Below are 20,290 nucleotides of genomic sequence, written 5' to 3' on the forward strand. Positions count from 1 at the left end.
CGCTCGGTAGGTGGATTGATCTGGCACGCCACGCGGATTGCATTCCCGTTTCATCCGACGGTCTCGCGGTTCGATAGGCCAAGCATGCGCGCTGTCGAACAATAGACCCAAGCCACGCCGTCAGACAATAAGCGACCACCGTCGCCCGCCTTGCAGTCGGCGAAGCCACCGAGCCGTACTGGCAATAGAATGCGGTAACCGTGAGTAAATGTAAAACCATATGTGCACATGTGACGTCATATTCTGGGGAACACGTTTTAGCAAAGACAGAGAGCACGCACGCAATAGTAGGGACGTAGGCCTATAGTTAAGGAGTGAGTGACGCAAATAGTTCCATGGATAACGATAGGAATAAATGTTATTAATGTTGAATTTTGCATCTGCGTTGTACCCTATCAAACGAAGACCCTACCTACCGTTTACGTAATGTTCTCGAGTTTATAGTTCACAAGAGCGATCTCCATTTGGCGCTTACGTAATTCATTGATGGTTTGTTGAGTTAAATGATGAGCTTTCTGATCTGTGTCGCCATCTTTGGGCGGGTGATGGAATCTTCCGGTGATGACGGAATTTTATAGTGGAAAGCTACTCTCAGTACGAGCAGTTAGGGTTCCGTGAGTATTGTTGACCTCTGTTGTTTCGGACACCAGGAAAGTGGAGTTGGCGGGATTGTTTTTCGAACCTTGAATCGAGGTTCTACAATGGACCAACTTAGGTGGGTCTCAGACCGGGCAAACTATTAAAACGAGTGGGAGGTCCTCTAACGAGGTGGCGCTTAAGCAACTCATTTTACGAAGAACAATCTGGTCAGCCCATGGTGGCGATATTTATTAGCGGTTATTTCCAGCCGGCCACGAACTTGAAAGCTCGTGCGGCTACAAGCTTCATCCTTCATTAAATTCAAAAAGGCTTGTCAATCATGTCATTCAGAAATGGATAACCTGATTGCTCTAACTTTTTGAATCAGCTCTCAACCCATTAGACTGCACAGTGGGCCTAGTTATTTTAATATTTGTGCCACATCACTGATATGCTGCAAATATTAATGCGCGGTTCCCAGACGAAGTGTTTACCTCGTATGTGACATTAGAAGGATTGAAGCAGGGTGATGCTCTATAAAATTTTTGGCTTGTTCGAGCTCGTATGAAGTTGATCAGCAATATTAACTTCTTTTCTCGATCAGTCTAGATAGCTGTGTAGTGTCGGTAGCGGTTGTCTCAATTGGCTTAGAATAACACTACGGGCCGCCTGTTCCGGTGGTAAGAATCCACTAACAAGTGACCCCTAATTCATGGTGTGATGCGGCTATATGCTTACCGTGCCTAAGAATGAATGGCTAGGGGGGTCTAATAAAAACCTAACCGCTAACGGAGCCTGTGGAGTACCAGGGCGCCCTCCACAGTATGTTGCCCTTACTGCGCTAACCGGAGCAATGACGCAGTGGATCTTATTTGTCTCCTGGATAAATCGGCTACTTTTCTTAAGTCTCAATTCCGAGGCTTAATAAAAATGGGTAAATGCATATTTTCATGAACGGAATCAAGTTTGTACAGGTAAACCTTCATCACGCAAAAGGTGCTTCTGCTGAGTCGAAGGTTTAAAAAAAAGGACTGGAAGTGGCGCCATGGTCCAATAAACGAAAGATTCTTGGGGTTCTGACACAAAATAGTAAACTATTTTATGATGAGCAACAAAATTCTCCCAGAACTGCTGTCTTAGTACGTAAAACGTTAAAATGCTATCCTATTACAGAGTTTATCAGAAGGGATATTGTTGCGGTCATGGTAGAGGTACTAACCACTAGGGGTAAAACTGAGATCGCTGTGGCTTCAGCTTACTTTCCTGGTGATGTTCCTGAGGTACCTCCTCCTGAGATCGCATATTCAATTCTGTAAAGAAAACAACAAATCGTTTATCATTGGCTGTGACGCCGATGCGCATCACACGGTTTGGGGTAGTTCAGATAAAAGGGTACTTTATAAGCTAAGCAGCTTGTTCGAGGTTGCTCATTAGCCTTCTAAGCAGCTTCATTTTGAAGTAATTTTGGAACTTGAAAGTTCACATAAGCACGCTGGATAGCCTTCTAAGCAGCTTCTGACAGAACTTTGACAAAATTCATGCAGAAACAAAAATGTGTTTTCAGAATTACAACTCTGTTGGTGGGTTTGTGATTCATGTCTGGAAATTGCTTCTGATTATTATATTTTCACACATGTCGCTGCTATGTAGATTTGAACTGGATCCTCCTGCGTGATAGCCTGCCGTCTTACCGCTGCGCTGCTGAAGACACTTGATAAAGTCAAGCTAACTTCACTACTGTACAAATGTGCAAAACTAGCTGCCGACAGAAAATCGATTCAAGTCAGACTTTACCTACTGTTCATTCAATCGCAACTGTAGTACAGTGGTAGAGCGTAGGGTTCTCACGCAGCGACTATCGGTTCGAATCCGATAGGCGGCATTTTTTTTTTGCTCAAGCCTAATATTCATTGATTTGATACATTCATATTTGTCTTTTATTCGTGTATGCTTAAATAGTTGTTTTCTGTAAAAGAAATAAATTTTATCTTCATTAAAACACAATGCTACTGAACTGAACTTCTATGAACTTCAAAGTTCCGACAAAGTTCTGAGTAGCATCTTAAGCAGCTTTAAAGTTCCGCGAAGTTCAGATAAAGTTCCGAATGGAACTTTCTGGCTGCTTAAGAGGCTAACAATGAGCCTTGCCGGAACTTGTGACCGAAGTTCCCGCAAGGCTCATCATTAGCCTCTTAAGCAGCCAGAAAGTTCCATTTGGAACTTTATCTGAACTTCGCGGAACTTGAAAGTGCATTTTGTCATGGGAAGCGGAACTTTTGGTTACTTGGGATTTCTCTATCTGATCATAAACACATAATCTTCAATTGGAGTGGTGGAGATTATTCTACAACCGCATTTAGAAAGCCCAGGAAGAAAAACAGGGATCAATATGTAGCACTGGCGTAGCCACGGGGGGGTTTTAGGGTTAACCCCCCCTCCCCCTCCCCAGAGCCAAACATTTTGGAACAAATTTTCAGTATAAAACGCTTCGCGACGAAAAAATTTTTCGGCTGCGCCGCTATTTTTAAACTACGAATACAATTGCTCATTACTGTTTACAAAATGTAAGTGGCAAATCAAAAAAGGTATCATTGACCGTTGAAAACCCCTCCCAGAGACAATTTCTGGCTACGCCACTGATATGTAGAATTGTTGAATACGCATTCAACGTGTGAGTTTGATTCGTGTCGCTTGTGGTTTGGTTTATCTATCGCTCTACGTTTTTGCTCTCTTGGTGTGTTAACTATCATCGAATTTTCGCGAGAATATGTGCTGTCGAAGAAGTAAATTATTCTGCATTGATTAACTTCTGATTAAAGCCAATCTGCTATGCTCAATAGCCTATCAAAGTGATGAAAAACATTGTGATTTTCTACCATTATAAATCACAAAGTACGCCATCATTTGCCGCTGCCACGAGTTACTGCTGTGAGTGATTGCTGACTGTGTGCAAATTCTTCGTATCAACCGAACTACATACAAGAATGAGCTTCATGTATGGTTGTGGTTATTGTCGTCTACCAATTGGCGGACTGAATGAACGAAAACGCTGCGACGGTAGCTGCCAGAAGGAGTACCATATGACCTGCACTACACTAAATACGTTTGATGTACGGCGCTGCAACGAACAACGAAACGTTCTCTGGATGTGTGATGACTGCTTGAGATCATATCGCAAACAACGAACGGATTCACGTAGCGAAAAGGAAACAAAGGCAGACGACGATCATCACAATATTGAAGTCACGGTGGGTCAACTGCAATCGGAAGTTGCGAAAATTAAGGAAAGCGTCGAAAGTTTGCAGACATCGTTGAATTGTAGCCGAGATAATCGACCGATTAATACCATGCCGTCCTCGTCAACGCCGCTAAGGAATGCTTTTTCTGATACAAATACGATAGCCTGCGATAGCGATAGGTCGTTAAGGATGGGCTCACATTTGGATAATTCATCAATAGGTTCACCTCGCAAATATTGGATTTTTTCACCAGAGTAGCCAAGCATGTTTCCACCGATGCTTTTCGAGGAATGGTTTGTCGATCGCTGCAGCTGAAGCAAGAACCGGATATAATCAAGCTGTTACCACGCTGGGGAAATATTGAAAATCTACGATATGTCTCTTTTAAAGTCGGAGTCGATTGGTGTTATAAAGAGAAGGCAACAGAAGAATCTACGTGGCCAGCCGGACTACTATTCCGAGAATTCGTTCGTTATGAATCGTCCTACTGGGAGCCATAATTGAAATGTTGATTTTTGATTGTTTGCATGTTAAGTCTCCTTTCTAATTATATTCTTTGAAGTTTGTTAGCGTGATAAATGAATTGTAACTTTATGCTATAGTTTATCATCATTGGGGCCTTACTGAGCCTGTTGATGAGTATCCAATAAAGAAATAAAGAAATTTACAATGGGAGAAACTATTGATTCAACCCAAAAGTTGGAATCATTTTCTCAAAGGGAAAATGAAAGTATCATCAATTCCTTTAAAAGCAGTTGTCCCACTATACAATCGTTTTCTACTAGATACGTGCCATGGTGGAACTTTAAACTGGATCGCCTTAGAAAATTTTCTCGTAAAATGTACAATAGAGCGAAACAAACGGGAGATTGGACTCAGATAGGAAAGCCTTGACTGATTACAACAACGAAATACGAAAATCTAAAAGAAAATCTTGGGTGTGAAAACATAAACAGTACTCCTGAAGTTGCAAGACTACAAAAAACGCTTGCAAAAGATCACGCAAAGAATTGGGAAACCTGAAGCGTGACGATGGAGCTTTTACCAAAACTCCTCGTGAAACTTTGGATTTAATGATGGAAACACTGTTTTCAGGTTCGGTTCTAAGTGTGGATTCCAATGATACTATATCTGTGGAAGGTGAAGGATGTCCTATTATAAACTCTACGGAGTCAAATAGTACAGTAAACACCGCCTCAGATTTAGCTGATGAAATTTTCACGAAGGCCAGAGTGGAAAATGCAATTAGATCTTTTCAAGGCTAGTTTGAGATTGAATTACGTTCCATCAATCAATGGAGACTTGTAAAAGTTATCTTTATACCAAAAAGGGGGAAGCGAGACAAGACGCATCCGAAAGCATATGGACCAATTAGTTTTTCTTCAGTTTTGTTGAAGGCTATGGAAAAGGTTTTGAAGGATTTTATCAATTCTTCTTACATAAAAGAGCATCCCCTATCAGACTTCCAGTTTGCTTATCAATCTGGTAAGTCAACGGTTACGGCACTTCATTCGCTAGTAACAAAGGTAAAAAAACGTTTCAGCAAAAGAAATAGCTCTATACGCCTTTTTGGACATAGAAGGAGCATTTGATAATGCCTCCTATTCATCTATGAAGCGTGCCATGGAGAATAAAAACTTCGACCAATGTATCATACATTGGATCTATACTGTGCTTGCAAAAAGAGAAATCACCTCTGAGCTGGGAAGTTTTCTTATAATAGTAAGGACAACGAAAGGTTGTCCTCAAGGAGGAGTCCTCTCACCACTAATGTGGTCCTTAGTTGTAGACGAACTTCTAAGAAGCTTGAAGGAAAAAGTTTTCGAAGTTGTGGGCTTTGCAGACGATATAGTCATAAAAGTGAGAGGAAAGTATGACGAAACTGTTTCGGAAAGAATGCAAAGGGCCCTAAACTATACACATTCATGGTGTATTAAGGAGGGCCTTAGCATCAATCCATCAAAAGTCGTAATTGTCCCTTTCATTAGGAGAAGGAAGATCAACCTAAAAGCTTTTCGGCTTGGAGGGATACAAATTCATCCTAGTGATCAAGTCAAATACTTAGGTTTGATACTGGATGCTAAACTGAACTGGAATTCTCAAATTGAGTCCGTGATCGGTAAGGCAACAAGTGCGTTCTGGTTATGCTCCAAAACTTTTGGCAGAAAGTGGGGCTTGAAACCAAAAATGATAATGTGGATTTATTCTGCCATAATCCGCCCAAAAGTGACGTATGCTTCGTTTGTCTGGTGGCCAAAAACAAAAGAGGCTACCACGCAATCAAAGCTTGCGAAAATTCGACGTCTTGCGTCCATTGCTGTTACAGGAGCGATGCGAAGCACTCCATCAAAAGCTTTAGATGCGATTCTCAATCTGCTACCTTTGCACGAGTACGTGCAATTAGAAGCAGAAATGGAATTGCTGAGACTTGAACGAGTTGAAAAGTTTATGCCAGGTGATCTTGTAGATCACCTGAGCATTTCACAATACTTCCAAAATAGGCCAGTAATGAAAATGATTAAAGACTGGATGAAACCTGTGGAGAACCATGACGTTCCTTACAAGTTGCACGAAACAACTCGCGCAGATTGTGAAGTCGGAGGTCCCACTGTTCGTCAAGGGTCAATCAAATTCTTTACAGATGGCTCAAAGGTGGAATAAAAACGGGAGCAGGAATCTACGGCCCTGGAATAGAAATTTCAGTGGCGATGGGACACTATCCTACGGTGTTTCAAGCAGAGATTCTTGCTATTTTGAAATGCGCAAATATCTGCCTTGAGAGAAAATACAGATATGCAAATATTTGTATTTTCTCAGAGGTCAAGCTGCACTAAAAGAATTGTGCGCTTACAAATGTACTTCAAAGCTTGTCTGTGAATGCATTCTTTCACTGCGCAGCTTGTGCTAAGGGAACTCAGTAAACTTATACTGGGTTCCAGGTCACTGTAGCATTGATGGGAATGAAATTCTAATTTACAGTTTGCTAGCCCAGAACCATTCTGCGGTATATCAAACTGTACAATTAAAATGGATCTGAAACGCTGGGCTGAGCAGAGGGTGATATCCAATTGGATGGATGTCAAAAATTGCAATCAGTCAAAACGATTTATAACACCAAATGCTTATAAAACCAAAAAGCTTTAAGAGCTCAACAAGAGAGCTCTATGTATAAACATTGGACTAGTAGCTGGACACTGCCCGAGCAGGTATCACTTGAAAAATATTGGCCAGATTCAGAGTGATATCTGTCGTTTCTGTAATACGGAACATGAAACCTCGGAACATCTGCTTTGCAGTTGTGGTGCTTTATACACGCGCAGGCAAAGATTTCTAAATAGTGGTTGCTTGCAACCCAGTGAGATCTGGTCTGCAGAACCTGGGAAGGTCTTGGAGTTTATTTATTCCATTGCACCTGACTGGGAGACGACGCGTCGCGGCAGAAGCTGATTACTTGACATATGGTAATTAGCTAGCTAGATGCGAATATCAAAACTGGACATGCCACAATAGTTCAACTTATTGGACGCAGTGGCTCCTCCCTGACAGGGGAGGAAAAAAAAATTACGGCTCAACATTGCACTAGAAGGGGCGATTAGGAGGTCTGGTGTGCCAGAGGAATGACACTTTCGTCACATGGTCACACATGTTCTTCGGCTTTGCGGACGATATTGATCTCATCGACATCGATCATAGAGTAATGGTGGAAGCTTATGCTCCTCTGAAGAGGGAGATAGCAAGGATAACTAGCAAAGAGGATGGTGACCACTCAAAAGTTCTCACATTCCAAATGGTCGTCTTTCTTGTGAATGGAGCAGATTGGCTCTTCCTTCCACTACTGTTCTGGAAGCTTTTCCCTTTCCCAGATAATGACTATCAACCGGTGCAGACCAGCACACCAGGCCACCTTTTCTGGGCTCATGTTGATGCTGTGATACCAACCTTACCAGCAAACTTATTGTTCTTGAGCTGCTGGATAGCATCCTTAACTTACTGACGTGGTCATTCCTTCCGCTGCACCATAGTCCAATTTTGAGTAAAGCTGGCAGAAACTCAATTTTTGAACATCTCTGAAATGGGTTTCAGTATATCGATCATTCATCTACAACATCAGAAGCGTTGACTATCTTTTATATACATTGAAAATCATGATTTTGTATCTTTTTACAGCGCTAAATAGCTGCTGATGGAAAAATTGCTGTTTCTTCGAACGAATTCCAAACAATTCAATTGTAGTGGTTGAACTTGTTTGTGTTCATTATAAAACAAATCAGCAATTTTTCCATCAGCAGCTATTTAGCGCTGTAAAAATATACAAAATCATGATTTCCAATTTAATTAAAATACAGTCAACGCTTCTGATATTGTAGATGAATGATCGATATACTGAAACCCATTTAGGAGATGTTCAAAAATTGAGTTTCTGCCAGCTTTTCTCAAAATTGGACCATTGTCCGTCGTAGTGCTGCTTCCACCTTTCGATCTCCTCACGTCCGGACGTCAAGCAGCTCCCGTCTGCACATTTCGGCTCGCGGCAGGAAGCCTTTGCGGGATGCGTTGAGCTTCTTCTGGTGGAATTTCCGTGGTTTATGTGAACGAACAGCGAACGGCAGCACTTTTTCTCCCGAAAGAGGCAGCTCTGCTGTTTCCGCGTTCTTTAATACCGCTCCACATTCTGCCGAGTCCCGTGCTGCAGCATGACCCACCCTCGCTGCGTTCTTCTCTTCCAAAATCTCCACACTCATCGACGAACCAATAGTTCTTTCGTCTCCTGCTCAACCATAAGTTCAAGCTTTTCTGGTTATTTTAACACCTTTCTTTCTTCTGAAGAAAACTAAAATTCGTGATGGTTTTTTCCACGGCACAAGGACGTACCAACTATTGCCGATGTGGCAGCTGCGTGTGTTGTAGGTACATACATTCAATTAGGTTAAAATGTGGAGCACAGGAACTTTGTTCTCGTGCAAAATGGAAGAAAACGTTGGCATGCTTCAGAGCGGTTGATATAGCAAAAGCGATAACGGAAGGGGTAATTTAGATGATTGGAAAATATGTGGTTGGGCTTTCCTCCTGGAATGTATGTAGTTACTTGTGAAGCCTTAACGATATCATCGAAAATTGGCAGAATTTTGCTCTATATAATTTATTGAAACTTTCGTTAATTTGAGGATAGAACATGAAAGAACTTCAAAGAGAACCCATCGAGGTTTCTAGTTCATCTATGAGTTCATTTCGATAAAAAGCCACGAATTCATCATCAAATATTGCTTCAGAGAATTGATTTCTATACGGATTGTTATTATTCAAGGATACCAATTGAATGTTAAATGAAACCTGGTTCATGGTTTTCAAATGGATTTCGAACATTCAACACTGCCTATGTTTGCATAGTCGACATAACCACCATTGACAACTACTGCGTAGTATCACTAATGTCTAGGAAAAGTACGCGATTTTCATTGATAGACTACAAGATTCAATCCCTATTTGGATGTCTCCGTGGGAGAAACATTGATTTTCGCATTGTTCGTTGTTAAACTGGCAATAATATTCAGTAAACTACAGTGGCGCTTACGTCAGCTGTGCGAATATGGACAGAACGGTCTCCAGGCATTTCAATCGCGGTTTGAGCATCCCTCCACAAACTGCTATTCATCAAACCACATTCAGAGAGCGTTTTCGCTATTTGGTCATCAAAGGAACGAACACAGCAGAGAATTACGCTGACTTGCTTGTTGTAGCCTCAAATCACACGTTTGGTCGAATGTCCGGGCTTAGAGCAGAAATACAAACACGCAGACAATGAGGTCCATCCCGCACGAGACGGCCGGATGGCGAAAGTTTAAATTCATGCTAGACTGGACAACAATGCTCACTCAATTTATTTGAATGCGGCTCTGCCGTCGGCTAAAACACCAGCAGCACAAAGAGGAAATTTTAACGAGGAAAAATGTCTGTTGGGTGGAGCTTAAGCTTTAATTCGATGTACCGGATCGGTTTGGACTTTATTTTAATTTATAGTCGGTATCCATCGATATAGTAGTGTATAGGCAAATGATTTTTTTTTTTCATTTTAAGTAATCGAATCAACATGCATAACTTGAGTGTTTGAATGAAATTCATGCTTGCGCAGCCTTATTCAGCTATGTGCTGTAAAGTAGTGAGTTCAATATTTGTTTAAAAATCTCCAAGGACACCCTTAGGTCATCGGATCTACCTCCGAAAATGCTCATGTAATGCCTCGGGATTCCACTGAAAACCCCCTGAAATCCCATCGCACCCTCTGTAACACACATGTTACCTGAGATCCTCTGAAACCTCTCGAACACGCCTGAAATGCCTTCAGGAAACCCAACAAGAATGCCCTCCGGAGATAGTTTAGTAATGCCCCCTGAGAATGCCTGTGTGGACTCCTCATGGAATATCTTTAAGAATTTCTCCAGGAACACCTACATATATTCTCTTCGTTAGATAGTCTACGGAAGTCAGGATCCCTTCAGGAATTTAGCAATGGACTTTCTTAGAAGGACTTGAGTAAGTCCTCCAACAATTCCTTCTGTAGATTATCAAGGTATTTCAAGATTGCTTCCTGGGATTTTTCCCCAATTGAGGTTCGAAAAAAAACCTGTAAAATTATGACGAATTGAATATAACAAAAGGACCCCGTCGTATATGATGGAAAATTGGAATGGATATTTGTTAGAAAATATATAATAAAATTGAACTCCGTGTGAGAATCGAACTCAGATCCTTGGGGTGTGAGTAGCATGTTCGAGCATTTTCGGTTCGATGAATAGCAGACAGTCAAAGTTAAACTGCTTCAACCATAACGCACCAATTGCCGACCTGCTTCGGCTGCTACAGAGAGTACTGAGAGAGACAACGGGGAAAACCATCATACTTGCGAGCAGCCGTTCGATTAGCTGATGACGGAGAGTGGCTGGCATGATTTATGCATGTAAATTTCAAGCGAATATGCTTGAAAATCTGTAAACAAGCCGTCTGACCAGCAGCGGGCTGCTTGGGAATGTCTCCAGGGATTCCTCCTGGGAATGTCTCCAGGGATTCCTCCTGGGAATGTCTCCAGGGATTCCTCCTGGGAATGTCTCCAGGGATTCCTTCAGAACTGCCTTCTGAAATTGCTTTACAATAAGGATGAAGCAACACTTTTTATTCATTTTCATTTGCATCAGGCGTCTATAAGTAAGTAGCCGCTGTTAAATAAAATTCGTTTTTCCTTTTAATGCATATCATCAATTTTGCACCGTATATTTACATGGTACATCACAGTTCCATAGTGGATAAAAAGAGGACAGCTAATGAACGCAGCATCAAAGTAAAAATAGTTGATCATTTCTACAACAGTATTTAAATGACTGAACATCCCACAGTAGCAAACAATATGCATTCAATTTCCCGTTTGATGATGTAAATTTGAAGCTGCACATCAGCTCACAAATATAATAAGCCGCTGGTTTGAGGATATTTTCCTAACCAAATATTGTATCGTCTGCGTCAGGTTCAAACCGGCAATTTTGTGTGGATTGAATGAAACATTACGTCGCACGACCCATTCTGATGTGTCTGTATGCAAGTCCTCTAACAAGCGGTTTCTGTTGTAGAAAGTTGAAAAATTGTTCGTTTGACTTGCTCGGATCTGACCTCTGCCCGTCGGCGCCAGATAAAAGTCCTTTGTAAACTAACTTCGTCTGCAAATTTATTCATAGCCATATTTGCATTCTGCATAAAGTGCTATGCTTTGTTTCAATTTGGCGCTCAATATTTGCATACGAGCTGGACGGAAATGCAATCTCGAGATCGCCCGTATGGTGTCCTTGAAAATTTGAATCAAATCATACATCCTAACCTAATTGACCCCGGTAGAAACCACGTCGCAATTCAATGATGACAAATGGCAGAAGAAAAAAATAGCCCCAGACCCCAGACGAACGGTTTATGATTATCTTATCCCCAGTCCTATTGCGAACTTATGAACATGTTCGTATTTTGGCAGTTCATTCCCCAACTCGTTTAGGTAAGGGCGTCGCTGTCCAACATCGCCTCCGCTGCCGGTACAAGTTTAGGCGACAGTTGGCTTATTGTGTGTGTAATTCTCCAAGGAGAAAAATTTCTCCTGGCAAGGAAACGTGACATGAGGAGCTTTCAGCTTCGCCGACTGACTGCTTCCAATACATTATTCATGGCCCATGTGTATGTGTGGGAGTACGTCAGCATGTCCATCCAGAGGAAATTGACCGAACCGAAGGCAAGGAGGGATTGCGTAGGCAAAGCAATACTGGGGTAGACTGGGATCAACATCCCGTGTCACCGTCATCGTAGTACCTAGGCAGATTATTTTGGGACAAAGAAAGTAGAATTTTACCATCTGTTCAACATTTTGGTTCTCAGGGGAGAAAGGGCAATGGTGATTCCCTCGGCGTAAGTGCTCTTTCGTTTACTGAAATGAAGTAGATCGGAAGCTAACCCAAGAGTGCTTCCGGAGTGTCTGCAGGCGTTCATTGTAGTACATCATTAGATTTTGTCCAGTCATTTGGTTGAGAATCTCTACAACTGTAACTCTTCCTTATAAGAAAGATTCCCTAAAAAAAATCCAAAGATTGTACCTTCCTTCTGTCTAAGCGAAAAACAAACTTTTATTGATATGTATTAGATCAATGTTGAACTACCGACGATATCTCTAGAAAATTGCTTATAAGATAGCAAGCTGGTGTTTACCATATAGCTAGTACAGTCAAGATTCCAATAGTACTAATTCGATCTAGCCGGATTCCTACAGCACTGTCGCCAGAGGATTCCTACAGTATTGATGATCCGCACTATGGAAACACACGTGACATATAAGATTTGAGCCAATTGGAAGACATGCCTATATTTAGGCGTATTCTTTACTACGTGTTTTCCTATACATAGTACAGATTCCCTCTGTACGGTACCAATTCACCTCATCGTACTAGAGGAATCTTGACTGTATTTCCTATATCTGTATTTCTGAATAAGTTTACCAAATACAACACTTCTTTATCCGCTTTGGTCTCCGAGATAGAGCAGTTCATACCTATGCATGCCAAACCTAGCGGTGAAATCACAAACAAATGGCTGAATCATTAGGCTTGACTTCCTGTAGAACTTTGCCAAGTACGACACTTTTCTCTCTGCTTTGTACTCTGAGAAGGAGAAGTTCAAACTTTACTTGACGACTAGCTCCATCTACGGGTGGTATCACCAACAAATTGGTGAATTACTCTTGAATCCCTGAAGAACTTTGACTAAAACGACACATTTCTATCTGCTATGGATCCTGAGAAAGGGCAGTTCAAAACTCTACTTGACGATTAGCACCACCTAACGGCAAAATCGCCAAATAGTTGCTAAACTACTAGATTACTACTAGACCACTACCTGTTACTTGGGTTATGCTTTTCTTCCCCTCATATTCCTAACAGTGAACCACTGTGAGCATCGTCGCTTGCGAATCCTAAGGTCGAAGGTACGATTTTTTTTATTTTTAATGAAAAGTGTTGACAAATCTTTCTGATAATGTTTTAATCTTCTAATGTCTGCAAGAATTATTATTAGTCACTTCCGCATACTACATTTTGATATTATGTCTGATTTTTTACCTTTTATCTCAATCAAACCAATATCAGTTTTTTTCTTCAGTAGTAATTCAACTCAATCAATAATAGCGTATATGTTACTAATTAAATTTTTCAATCTGCTCAGCTACGTTAAAACCAGTAAGCCATGTAAAAAACATACTTAAGTCAGTTTATTCAGTTAATTGAATTGAGTGAGTAGTAAATATGTATAATTGTAACGGTTATAAATATAAACTGGTTTGAAATTGTTAGTACTGGTAGCCCTTCCGTGACCACTGCTGTTACGTCTACGGTGACGGGTAGCGACCATTGTCATGACACATCGGCAGAATTATCAGAACACAAATAGAGTAAAAACATACATGATACAATGTGTAACTAAAACGATTATTATTCCCGAATTTGTTATATTATCGATTTTAACATTTTGAATTGAATCATAATTGATTGAGGTGAGAATAATTGACACTCTGCTATAGATTAACCCATTGAAACTAGTTAATTATCCCAATACAGACCATACTCGCATATTATAACCTAAGTTGTTCGTGGGATTGAAAAAGTATTGAGTCACTAAATTTGCAAGTCTGTCGCTATAATGTGCACGAATTGTATAACTAAATATTCCCTTAACTGCAGCTTAGTGCAATCGCTAGAAATATCCGTGATTTTCATTTTGTTCCCGAACAGGAATAGTTTTGACCACGTTTTGGACATTTTTTGTAGGTATTTTTGCGATATTGTTCAATCCGAACATAAATTTCTTTGAAATTTCTTAGTATAAAACGTCAAATCAAGATTTCTCGAGTTTTCTCCAAGGGATTATTTTAAAAATTTGCCCAGAAGCGCAGAATGGCCTCTGGAATCGATCCCTGAACATAGTTTTGATGATGATGATTAACCTGGGCTTGTTAGGGGAATATCTGTAAATAAAAAGAAAATCGCGTTAAGTACTGTTCCTTTTAATTCCACTAAGAATTTGCATCCTTTGACAGATACGTATTTCGACCTCAACTATAAGGTCGTCTTCAGTGTCTTGTACTTGACTCGACTTAGTTTTGATGGACATTTTTATTTTATAATAATGGTCGGTGGGGGCACCTTGGGCAGCGATAGCCTTCGTAATCCATGCTTACATTAAACGACCAGTGGACACCTTCGGGAATAGTTGGCCATGCTTTTTTTCGGTCTAAGACCGTTTTACGGTCCACATGAACACTCCTGAAATGTCTATTTTAACATTTGCGCCTAGACAAATCACGACTATCGCTGCCACCTCTTCATGGTGCAAATTTTAAACTTAAGAAATCGGACTTTTTTACCCGTAGCCTACTATGATATGTGTTAGAGCTTACGTGCATGCAAAGAAAACCAAGACATTGTGTGTGCAGGTGCTATGGGAGCCTTATGTGTACGATGGTGCAAACATTATCACGCACACGGTACATATTGTCAACTACCTTCTGTGGAAATTTCATGAAAATTGGCAGCGAAAGTCAAAAGATATGAATAGGCAAACATCGCACATGAAAAACACGATAAATTTTCAGTAACACTCACCCCTATCAATACCAGTTGCTTTCAAACCAATTGATCTAAGTTCATGAAATTTTGCAAGAAAGTGTGTCTGTAAGTATCATAGCTGCAAACGAAATTTCACAATTATCTTCACAGAACTTTGAACTGTAGCGTAAAAGAACCGTCTATTATACGAATGAAAATTGGTCATGATTGTACAAAATGCATAAAACCTCGTCTGTTTGTTTTTCATCCACAGTTATTAAATTGTTATGTAATTACACCAAAGAGTTCTCAGTCAATTATTTGGCCAATTTTACCGATTCATTACAGAGCTACAGCGAAAGACCAAAACAACGTGGGAAACGAATAGGTCAGTGCAGCAGAGAACGGAAGTTATCTATCTCCTATGCTGAGGGAAGTTAAGGATGCCATTCACCAGAGCTCATACCCAACCAGCAGCTGGTAAAGATGGTATCTCAGCTGGACTCATCAAAATGGGCGCAGAAAAGCAAGACACCTGCCTGCACCGGATGATAGCCAAGATCTGGGAAACCGAACAGCTACTGGAGGAATGGAAGCAACTGGTAATTTACCCCATTCACAAGCAAGGAATGAGAGAGCTTCCGAACGATCTCCATCCATTTTGAATGCCGCCTACAAAGGCCTATGCCGGATCTTCTTCCGTCGTGTGTTACCCAAATCAAATGAGTTCGAGGGAAGCTATGAAGCCGGCTTCATCGACGGCCGGTCGACAATGGACCAGATCTTCCCCTACGGCAAAACCTCCAGAAAAATGCCGTGAATTCCGTGGTCCCAACGCATCATCTGTTCATCGACTTCAAGGCGACATATAACTGACAGTATCGACCACACAGAGCTATGGAATATCATGGACGAGAACGGCTATCCTGGGAAGCTGATCAAAGCAACGATAGACGGTGTGCAAAACTGCCTAAGGTTTTCGGGTAAACTATCCAGTTCATTCGAATCTCGTCGGGGACTGCGACAAGGTGATGGACTCTCATGCCTACTCTTCAACATCGCTCTGAAAGGTGTGATGCGACGAGTCTTTAAATATTCATTTTAAAGAAATGTTTTTATTTATTCTTGAAATTTTCAAATTTTAAACAGCTGATATTATTTTATAATTTTATGGCTTAATTTAATTTCAATCTAATAATAAATTTTCATGTTTTTCATAATCGATACTCACAAATATTTTATGTTTGAATCCAATGATTACCAATAATGGCTAAAACTACGTTTTATTGAATTTCGCTGTATTATTTGCATAACTGTGTCAAGCCTACTCCAATTCCTTTCATCAACCCATACCGTAACCCCTGCGCCGACTTGTGCGCCGACAGCCCATGCGCCGGGTTGTGCGCCATACAAAATGTAAATAAACATGTGTCAAAATGGTTCGCGCCAAGAGCGTTATCTCTCTTAGGGTTCGGATCCAATTTTTGTCCAAACATTGATCCTCCTTATGTCTGGAAAAAGTGTACAACAAAGATGTTATTTTACGGTAGCAATGCTTTTACGTCATTAAACCACTGATTAATAGTGATTGGGCTAGTGAAAAACTTGGCGCGTAGGCAATCGGCGCGCAACTTGTGCGCTGGTGTATGGGTTTGAGTTGATCTTCGCAATGTGCCCAACACACATCCTACCCTGGTGCGCAATCTAGAGGTCGAAGAGAAACTCGTTGAAATGCTAAACATTCTCGAGAAGCTCCGCCAGAACATTTGGAATGGGGACAGAGCCGCTGTGCACCCGCCTCAAACGCGAAGCGGCAAATGTCGAACTGGTGGTGAATGCGCCAAAAACAAATTACGTGTTAGAAGGCGGAACTGAACATGAGATAATTCGTTTAGGAAGTAACGTTACGATAGATGGGGACACCTTCGAGGTAGTAGAGGAACTCCTCTACCTTGGATCCTTACTGACAGCTGACAACAATGTGAGTTGTAAAATACGAAGGCACATCATCAGTAGAAGTCGGGCCTACTACACTACGAGCTTCAAAAGAAACTGCGGTCATAAAAAGATTCACCCCGTACCAAATGTATCATGTCTTGGCGTAACGTTTCCACTGGGACCAAGCTGCGAGCTTCCGCTGCCAATAACCGTTTTGCATGTGTATATCGTGTGACCGGTACGAAGATACTCTATGCCCAAGGAAGTCAAGAAAGTTTCATTTACGAAAAGTTTCTGGACCGACCGGGCACACTTTGGCAGAACGCTGTTATGGACAGACAAAACCTTTACTGCCGTTCTACGCATAGCTGTCCCATGTTATATGGGATTCCCATATAACATGGGACAATCTGGCGTATAACGGCAGTTTAGTGCTTTGGATATCCATCCTAGAAGTTTGGTGTCTTTAGAGAAGTGTCTTGTAAGAATTTTTACTAAAGTCTTGTTACACGATATTTGATCTAGACAAGTTGTAACTGATCTAGATCAATTTTCGCTTTTTATAGAAGCGTCCTAGAAGAAAACTTTTTTCTGCAAAGTTGTTCATTCTGCTGTTTTGACATTTCTTCCGAAAATACATATACTCTAAAAAATGCACACAAAAGGCACAGTGGGCCACTTTACTAAAACAAGTCGAAAAAATCTACATAATCACGGAAATTGGAGGTTTTTCTTAATAAAATAACAAAAGAAGGTGATTTACAAGTTATTTGATAACTCATGAAGCAGCAGGTGGGAGGCAGTTATTTTTTTGTGCCAAAACATGTCAATACCACGCATCGATATTGTGCGGAAAGAAAGGTGGGATAACTCGGGGCTTTTGTTATAGCATGAAATCATCAAGAAAATAAATAAAAAAAATAGCAATTGAGGCCAATTTTTTGAACACCTAACATAATGTGAAACAATTTACAGATTATCTTTTAATGCAGCATAACTAGGAAGTTATTGTGATGAGACATATATATATAATAAAATTGGTTTGGTGCTGCCCAGGTCAAAATATTCCATATGAATGTGTATCTAGGATTTTGTTGAGAGAGATCTCAAGTAATATTATTGTTGCATCCATATACTCATACAATAGCATACAATGGTGGAAACTAATTTTATGTGTTCGACTATCTAAGAACATGTGCCTGATAAACATAATAAGACAAATCAAGATTTATTTCTACAGTTTGCAGTTTGAAATTATGGTAAAATATGTTATACACTGATAATTAAATAGATTTAACCTGTGTTTGTGAATATATGCTCAATAACTAAATATGATGTTTGTTAAGTCAGCAATACTGTTGAAACTTACATACAATCATCTAGTATTTATTTGTACATATGCAACATTTTTAAGACGTAGGGTCCAAATCAATATAAGTATCAAATCTAGACATACATTCACATGCAATATACTACCCGAAGTAGCACCAAATATTGTTTTTATTATATTTGTGCTTCATCTCAGTTATTATCCAGACATGGTACGTCAAAAAATAGTCAGAACATTGTTTTACATCATGTTTGGAGTTCAAAAAATTGATTTCAATTGGGTTGTTTAGTGAATAAAATATTGCTGTTTTCTATAGCCTAATCGAAAGAGCTCATTTTTCTGAATATAACGTGATTTTATTGGATTCCATTCCCTTTGTTTTGATGGTTAAATTAACAAAACAATTTTTATTTTCGTGGATTGAATGACAGTTCAATCGATAAAATGACAGTTCCACCCGAACAAAAAAATTTACTCATACAAACTTTAAATGCATTTTAAAAATAGTTCCCGGACTTCAAAAATTATGAAATTTTGGATTTCGACTAATTTTTGGGCGGAGAATCCGATTATGGAATAATCCGGATACCCCTAAAGAACCCAATTGTCAATTTTCATTTATTTTCGTGATGATATCATACTAGTGTATAACAAAAGCCCCAAGTTACCTACTTATCTTTCCCCACAATATCGATGCTAGTGGTATTGGTATGTTTTGGCCAAAAAATTAGCTGCCTCCACCTGCTGCTCCATGAGTTATCAATTAAATTGTAAATCATCTTTGTTTGTTATTTTTTTTAAGAAAAACCTCCAATTTCCGTGATTATGTAGATTTTTTTATTATTGAATAATCTTTTTCTTATTTATTTTTGCTAATCTATTGTTCGAAATTTTTTTCAAAATTTTTTTACTTGAAAATATTGATCGAAACAGATTTTTTTCGACTTTTTTAGTAAAGTGACCCACCCAAGTAACAAAATTAATTTTATTATGCTTTTGAAGTATTCTTCAACACCTGTTCTTTAAAACCATGCATAAACCAAATTGCTCTGCAAAACGACATCAACTCCATCATAAACCCGCCATAAGACCAAAGAGGCCCATCCTAAGATGCTCTTGGAGAGTTGTTTTTAAATTTCTCTTAAAACTTGTTGTACTTCCCAAGTTGTCCTCAAGGCGAATTGCTCTCTCCGTGTAGAATTCTTCAAGTGCACGATAAAACGATAATAAATTTGTCAGTGTTGTTGCTGATGCAGCTTTTATGTCGACGGAAAAGTTTGGTGAATTAAATTGAAATTAAAAACACAATGGAAAGGACACAATATTGTAATCGGGATTAATTTATTACACAAATTGGAAATATTTCCGTGGTGTAACAAGGATGCCAAATACCAAGCAAAATTCATCGTATATATGTTGCAAGATACTTCCAAAAATTGCAACGCGCTTCCATTATAACGCACTAATAAAATATTCAAAAATATTATTCCTGGTCATGCGAACATTGCTCATGAGTTTTCTCAACATGGCTTCCATTGAAATCTAGGCCGGTGGTCGGTCCATCATCGATGGTTTTAATCAACATCACCATAAGATCGTCTTAAATTTCTTTCAACTCATACCAGAGCTAAAAGCATAACTCAAGAATACTAGGATTTATAACGTTCTCAATGCAGCCTGGTTGGCCTTTATCAAGAACGTCTTAAATTTATTTCATCTTATGCAAGGGTAACCTTATAAGACTGAAAATAAGTTCAACAGTTCTTGTTGTGTTTATGGTTTTATGAACTGAACCTCAAGTATTCTTGGAGGTGTTTTTAAAACCACATATTGACGAAGAACAGTTGTGCTCAGCTGAAACTCCGATAAGATCAACTAGAATATGCAATGTTCCGATAAAACTATCATAAAAACAAATAAAACCAAATAGAATTCAGATTGTTACTTGGGCACTGTTCCTTTTGTGTGCGTTTTAGAGTATATGTATTTTCGGAAGAAATGTCAAAACAGCAGAATGAACAACTTTGCAGAAGTAAGTTTTCTTCTAGGACGCTTCTATAAAAAGCTAAAACTGATTAAGATCA

General features: G+C 39.8%; 1 protein-coding gene across 6 annotated transcripts in view; it reads right to left on the reverse strand.

Moving 5' to 3' along the window:
- Window positions 1-20,290, reverse strand: part of LOC109399758 (FMRFamide receptor) — a 728,822-nt gene that overhangs the window by 212,435 nt on the left and 496,097 nt on the right. The window lies entirely within an intron of this gene.

Source organism: Aedes albopictus, chromosome 3 (genome assembly GCF_035046485.1).
Source record: "Aedes albopictus strain Foshan chromosome 3, AalbF5, whole genome shotgun sequence".
NCBI classification, from domain to species: Eukaryota; Metazoa; Arthropoda; class Insecta; order Diptera; family Culicidae; genus Aedes; species Aedes albopictus.